This window comes from Meles meles, chromosome X (genome assembly GCF_922984935.1).
Source record: "Meles meles chromosome X, mMelMel3.1 paternal haplotype, whole genome shotgun sequence".
Taxonomy (NCBI): Eukaryota; Metazoa; Chordata; class Mammalia; order Carnivora; family Mustelidae; genus Meles; species Meles meles.
The window spans coordinates 31,230,551-31,237,970 of NC_060087.1; positions in this window are offsets into that span (position 1 = coordinate 31,230,551).

Consider the following 7,420-nt stretch of genomic DNA (forward strand, 5'->3'; position numbering starts at 1 on the left):
TGAATTTATAGACCAGAAGATTGCCACTGTACCTTACCATTAGGCATAAAAATAGAAGAGGATGCTATGAATTGTTAATTCCATTTCACAAAAGCCTGGCAGCGTAGGAGAAGATGGGGTAGGCTATAGTGAGATTTAGGAAATTATAGTTTCTGAAAGACGTGAGAGTAACAAACAGGAATTTATTTATTAGGACAAGTTAATGTACTGGACAACCAAACAGAATATATATTCAGGATCTCAGCTGTGCTAGAATTCACAGTAACTTAACTGCATGTATCCTATTGAGTAATACTCTGTCAGACATAAGGCTTCATTTGTCTTGTTAAAGGGCCTCCGATGAGAGGGAATTTTAACATGAAATAAGGGAAAAGGAAGGAAAATATCAGTTAACCCCCACAATCTTGTCTGCTACTTGTATTGAAAGAGAGTAACCCATATTTTCAAATCACAGCTTTCTGATGTCTTGTAGTGCTTTACAGTTTTTAAGTTGTGACAAGGTGAGTTAACTTCACTGGACCTTGCTTGTACCTATATTACTGCTCTTTTTAGGGAGAAAAAGAAAAAGAAAATTAAGGTACTAACCAAAAATATTAGTAGTAATACTGGGAAGTACCTGTTTGCTCATTCACTGAGCCAACATCTATTTCCATGTTCTATGAAATTTCCTAGGAGCCAGAGAGAAAAGATAGTACACCATGTCCCTCCTCTAAGGGAACTTAAGAGTATTTAAGAGGAGACAGATCGGTCAATAAAGACTTCAAATGAAATGTGCTACGTGTTAAGTAGCACCCAGAAGTTGCTGTAAAGGCATGACGGGGGAGAGGAGGGAAGGCCTCTCTGCCTGTCATCATCATGTTTCCACAACCACACTTGATTCCTGAAATTTCACCAGTAATTTGCAAAGAAAAAGGAAAAAAACAAAAACACCCCCCTGCAAAACCCAAAAGCCCATTAATATTTGTGACTGATTTCCTCTTGTATTTTAGAATGTATTAGGGTTTATTTTTATGCCCTTTCTTAGACTCATTTGTTTTCTGAGGTTTTCTCAGCTGGAGCAAACGAGGAGGTATTAGAGCTAGCATGAAGGAATTACATAGGGCTTTTTTCATCCTTCTTTATCTGGGCCACTGCCAGAACAAAGTGCTTTAATAGCTGAGAGGAGAATAACTGCAGTATTCCAAAGTTGAGATTTAACTTACTTTTTAAATTTTGTCTAGGATACATTTGTACAAGGAGAATGGCAAGTGTTACTCAAAATGCATACGCTGTGCTTATATTTTCTTTTAACCTCCGTAAAAATTTTTTTTTGTTGGGGGCAGATATTACACTCTGAGTATGGACAAGGGGGCAGTTCACTCATGCAAATGCATCCTGCGGGGAAAAAACCTGAGACCCTGTGACCAACAAGGTTCAGGAATGCTATGGAAAGAAGGGATATTTGGCACATGGGGAGTTTTGGTTTATCAAAATGGGAAGAAAACGTTTTAAGCAAGTTACTTATATGATTACATCTGCATGTGAGACCATTCCTTCTTCTAAGTGTGTAGAATTCGATTTTGTGTTGGCTGAAAATGGCAGAAAGAACATACAGGTATTTTTGCAATACTTTTAGCCGTAAATCAAAGTACTCAATGTTGGTGTTGAGTAGGGTGGGGGAATGAATCCAAAGAGAAGGGGATAGATAGAAGATATATTATGATGGTAAAATGAATATATTAGTAGCCAAATGGTTCTGGCTCAGGTTGCTGCCTTTCCAGACTGGATAGCTAGAATAAAAAGGTGGAGCAAGGGCAAATTTGCTCTCTGCGTGAACTGGGATATCCATCTCCTGTCCAGGGACATTCTTGATCCTGGATCTTGGGCTTTCAAATTCAGATTGGGTCTTACACCATCAGCCCCTCTTTGATTCTTAGGTCTTTGGACCCACACTGAATTGTAGCACTAGGTTTCCTGGTTCTCCAACTTGTAGACAGATCATGAAACTTCTCAGCCTCCATAATCATGTAAGCTTATTTTTATAATAAAAAAGTTCCTAAATGTACTATCTTATATAATAAGTACCTAAGGTATGTTTTCCATATGAGAAATTGTGCAGAATAATCAAAATAGCGTCCTCTAGGTGAGAAAATAGTAAAACATGTTCAAAACATGGTGAAACCTCTCTATTTGACCTAACAGGACTTTCCCACCACTTGGTACATAATAAATGATAAAACAGTGTTTGTTGAATAAATGAATGAATACATTCATGAGAGGATAGAAGGATGTGTGTGATGGATATGATTGGCAAATATCCGCCCATTAGAAAATGTTAACTTTTCTATTAGAAAAGTATACTTTTGATGAGCTAGAATTAGTAAAAACATAAACCACAGCATTTGGCATCAAAAGGACCTGAGTTCATGACATGGCTTCTAAACTACCCCATTGTGTGATACTGCACAAGGTTGCCAATCACTGTGTACCTAATTTTCCTACAAAATAACACTCAAACTGGGGTGTTACATGAATCAAGTAACAAAGTGGTTCAAAATGTCTGAATATACTACTACATGATCATATAAGTTTTATAATTGTCTTGTTTTCTACTCTATTTCAAAATCAGTTTTCTATTTTGCTATTGAGTTATAGGAGTTCTTTATATACTTTGAATATTAACCCCTTATCAGATATATGACTTGCAAATATTTTCTCCCCTTCCACAAGCTGTCTTGTCATTTTGTTGATCATTTTCTTTGTTGTGCAGAAGCTCTTTAGTTTGCTATATTCTCACTTAATAATTTTTGCTTTTGTCGCTTATGTTTTTGGTGTCCTATCCAAAGCCTCTCTGCCAATACCAATGTCAAGGAGCTGTTTCCTACGTCTTTTCCTTGGTGTTTTATGGCTTCAGGTCTTACTTTTAAATGTTTAACTCATCTTGAGTTAATTTTTTTAAGTAGTATCAGAGAAGATCAAAATTAGTATTTTACATGTGCTTATCCAGTTTTCCCAACACTGTCCTCTCCTCCTTGAGCATTTTTGACTTCCTTGTCAAATATTCTCTGTACATGTGAGGGTTCCTTTCTGGGTTCTTGATTTTGTTCCATTGGTCTATGTATAAATTTTAATGCTAGTACCACGCTGTTTTGGTTACTATAGTTTTTTAGTATAATTTGATCAGGAAGTATAATGCCTCTGGCTTTGTTCTTTCTTAGAATTGCTCTGGCTGTCGGGATCTTTTGTGGCTCCATACAAATTTCAAGATTGGATTTTGTTTTTTTCTATTTCTGTGAATAATGCCATTGGAATTTTTTTTTTAAGATTTTATTTATTCATCTGACAGTGAGAGAGACAGAGAGATCACAAGTAGGCAGAGAGGCAGGTAGAGAGAGAGAGAGGGAAGCAGGCTCCCTGCCGAGCGAGAGCCCGATGCGGGACTCGATCCCAGGACCTGAGATCATGACCTGAGCGGAAGGCAGCGGCTTAACCCACTGAGCCACCCAGGCGCCCCTGCCATTGGAATTTTGATTGCGATTGTACTGAATCTGTAGACAACTTTGGGTAGTATGGACATTTTAACATTAATTTTTCCAGTGCATGAACATGAGATGTCTTTCCATTTATTCATGTCTTCTTCAATTTCTTTCATCAATCTCTTCTAGTTTTCTGTGTACAGATCTTTCACTTCCTTAATTTTATTCCTAAGCATTTTACTTTATGCTATTGAGACTGGTATTGTTTTCATCATTTCTGAATACACATTTTCTAAAGAAAACATACAAATGGCCAATGGATACATGAAAAGTTGGTCTATGTCACTAATCATTAGGGAAATGCACCTGAAACCATAATGAGATCATAGCATACATGTTTAAGTGGCTATCACCAAAAACACAAGAAATAACAAATGTTGGCAAAAATGTAAAGGAAAGGGAACACTTGTATACTGGTGGTGTAAATGTAAATTGGTGCAGCCACTATGGAAGACATTATGGCGGTTCCTCAAAAAATTAAAAATTAAAAAACATGATCCACTTCTTGATATATATCCAAAAGAAACGAAATCACTATCTCAGAGCAGTATCTGCACTTCCACGTTCATTGCAGCATTATTCATAATAGCCAATATAGAAACAACCTAAGTCTCTGTCAGTAGGTAAGTGGATAAAGAAGATGTGGTATGTATATACCACATATGTATATACCACATATATATATATATACACACATATATAAAATGGAATAGTACTCAGCCATGAGAAGAAAGAAGAAGGAATCATACCATTTGCAACATCATTAATGGACCTTGAGTTCATTAAGCAAAGTGAAATAAGTCAGGCAGAGAAAGAAAAATATTGTAGGATACCACTTATATGTGGAATCTAAAAAACCCAAACTCATAGAAACAGAAGCGTGGTTACCAGGGTCTTGGGGTAGAGAAAGTGAGGAGCTATTAAACAAAACATACAAATTTAGAGTTATAAGATGAATAAGTTCTGGGAATCTAATGTACAGCATGTTAATTACAGTTAGGAATACTATAGACTTGATAGTTACAAATACACACACACACAGAGGAAACCACCACAGGCACCAAATAAAAGACCTGAAATACAAAAGACCACCCTGATTAAGTGTCCTTGAAACTAACAAAAAAATTAATTATTCCATAGGATGGTTTTAAATAATTTATAGGAAATTCCTTCTACATCTTAACTTGTTCAAATCACTTTCTGTAATTTACTGAGGAAAATGAGTATTCCTTCTACTGTGCTCATAAATTTTCCCTACTCTTACAGACACTTCATATCTCTTCAGGAGACAAAGTTACTTTGTGACCCTTTTACTTTTCTCTTCTAATAAATTTCTTCCTAATTTATGAACACATCCTTAATCCAGTATTTCTTCCCTCTGCCTTACAACATGACTCTTTGCTTCAGTACTCAAGAGTTTTGGGTCATATGCAAATTTTCAGTTGAGAAAAATGGAACTTCTCATTGTTTTGCTACCAAAAGCCTTCATAATTTAGTTAAATATTAATTCCAGGTTTATGCATTTCTATGTGTGGCTTTTCCAAAGACCTTCAGGAGCTGGCAAAACTAAAGAAAGATTTAACAACAGCAGGAATAAAATGTGCATGAAATAAGCCAAGATCATAGAAAAGTAACAGAGACAAGTACTACTACAAATCAGAACAGGAGTATGTTTAGGCAAAAAGGAATCATCCTGCTGTTTTTGTGTTTCTTTTTTTTTTTCAGTTATTCCAATTTCAGTAAAAAAAAAAAAAGGAAAAAGAAAAGAGTTTCTTTGAATGCATGCATCAGGGAAAAAAAACCCATACATTTCAGAACTGAAATGAGTCAAGACTGCACATAAATCAGAAGGCCTTGGATCTCTCCAATGAAGGCTATTTTTCCATCAGTACTTGGCCTGTTCTATTTTGTTATTTGCCTAAGATAAATTCTTGACATGCAACTGAGTTTTAGCTTCTGTGTTTAGTTCTAACAGTTACAGAAAGGTAAGCTCTCAGGTAAAGTTTTATACAATATGTCCTATAACAAACCAAAATTTAAATATATGTGAGGTTAATTGTGTGAGGAATTGATGTGGCAATTTTATCGCCAAGGAATGCTCCCGAGTGAGAAGGGAGACTGATATCTTTTGTCCCTGATTCCATATTCAGTGTATTTTTGTCTCAGTGTCCTCTTTGCTCTGATTTCTGGATTACTCCCAAACATTCCATTTTGAAAACAGCAACTCTATCATTTTGCCCTTTTGCCCTTTCCTGCTCCTCTCCTTTCCTGTATTAGCCTCTACCCCATTACCTTTCTTTTCCTCGATACTGATCTTGCATTCAAGCTAGAAATATCCCTATCACTTCCAAACTTCAAGACAGACTCTAGATTAGTGGAACATAGTCTGGGGTGAGAGGACTCTTGAAGAAAAGTTATAGAAATCTGTTACTACCAGACAGAGCTTTGGAAGGTACCTGTGCATGTCAAGGGCCCTGAAGTTTGAGGTCATGGTAAATCTTCCCATTATTATTAATCCATCCCAAACCTGTTCTTCCTTTCCACTGATTTCTCATTATATTGTTACTGGAGGACAAAATATAACAGGGCTTTGGCTATTGTTATTCAGTGCCCCATTTTCACCAACCATGAGGCAGCCATTTGTGTGAAGCAGCAGCTATGAACTTCGTAGAAACTCCCAGAGATAAAATTCTTATCAATGTACACCTGTCTCTGAACAAAATTGGAAACAGATGAGATTGTGAGCTGGGAAGCCAATTGTTTAGCAATACAATTTTCACTTTGAAAGAGAAGGGGCTGAAGATAGAGAGGCATGGATAAACAGAGTTGACATGCAAGAAACCAGTTTTGCACTTTTTATGGTGAAAAATAATATATAAATACAAAAAGGAATGTTGGAAGCAATTGTCAAAAGTGAGTTAAGAGATATACCAACTTATTTATTTATAATTAGTTAGTTTTTAACACTCCTATTCATACTGCTAGAGAACCAGCATCGAGTGATAGAAAAATGGCAGGCTCTGAAATTAAATCGACCTCAGGAAAAACCTTAAGTCTGACACTTACTAGCTGTGAGTTTCTAACAACTCTGAGACTCTGTTGCATCAAATATGGAGAGGAAAATGTTCAAGTTCTTACAGGTATTATCGTATTTGTGTGTATACATAAATAATAAATCCATCATCATTCTCATTATTAAATATAAATAAATAAATAAATAAATATAAATATATATATATATATATAATAGGCCTATAATATACACATAGAATGAACGCAACTGGCATCTAAAAAGGAATTAGAGATTAAATGTATACAAAGCTCCACATTTAAGACAGAAAAATAAGCATACTATTTAAATGCTTTTCACTGTGATCTTCTTTGTCCAAACAATTTTTGCAAAAACTCTTTCACTTATTATAATTCTGCACTTATTATGATATATATATTATATAAGTAGTTGCAGATTAACAGATATATCTTTCTTTTACTTCTTGCATCCCACACCTTGAACCAGAGAACTATAGTAGATCACTTTTCCCTCCAAAAGTTGTTTTTTAACAACTGTAAATTAAGCTGAGATCCCTATTAAACATTTAGATTTATAAAAAACATCCTCAAAGGGTCAATTTATTCTAACCCCATTGCATTTTCCTATTGAAAGTCATGAGCCTTGAGCAGAAACTTCATTGGGGTAGATGAAGTCAAAAGGGAATTTACTGGAAGTCTTACTGAAAAGATAGTCTAGGATATAGGACAGTTATATCCTATATATAAACTTACATAAAGATAGTCTAGGATATAGGACAGTACCTCAGTTACAAACATGCATCAATGAGAGAGGTCTGTGGAGAATTAATTCTCAGCACAAGCCCAAATCATGTTGCCCCATGAGTCTCTGGAAC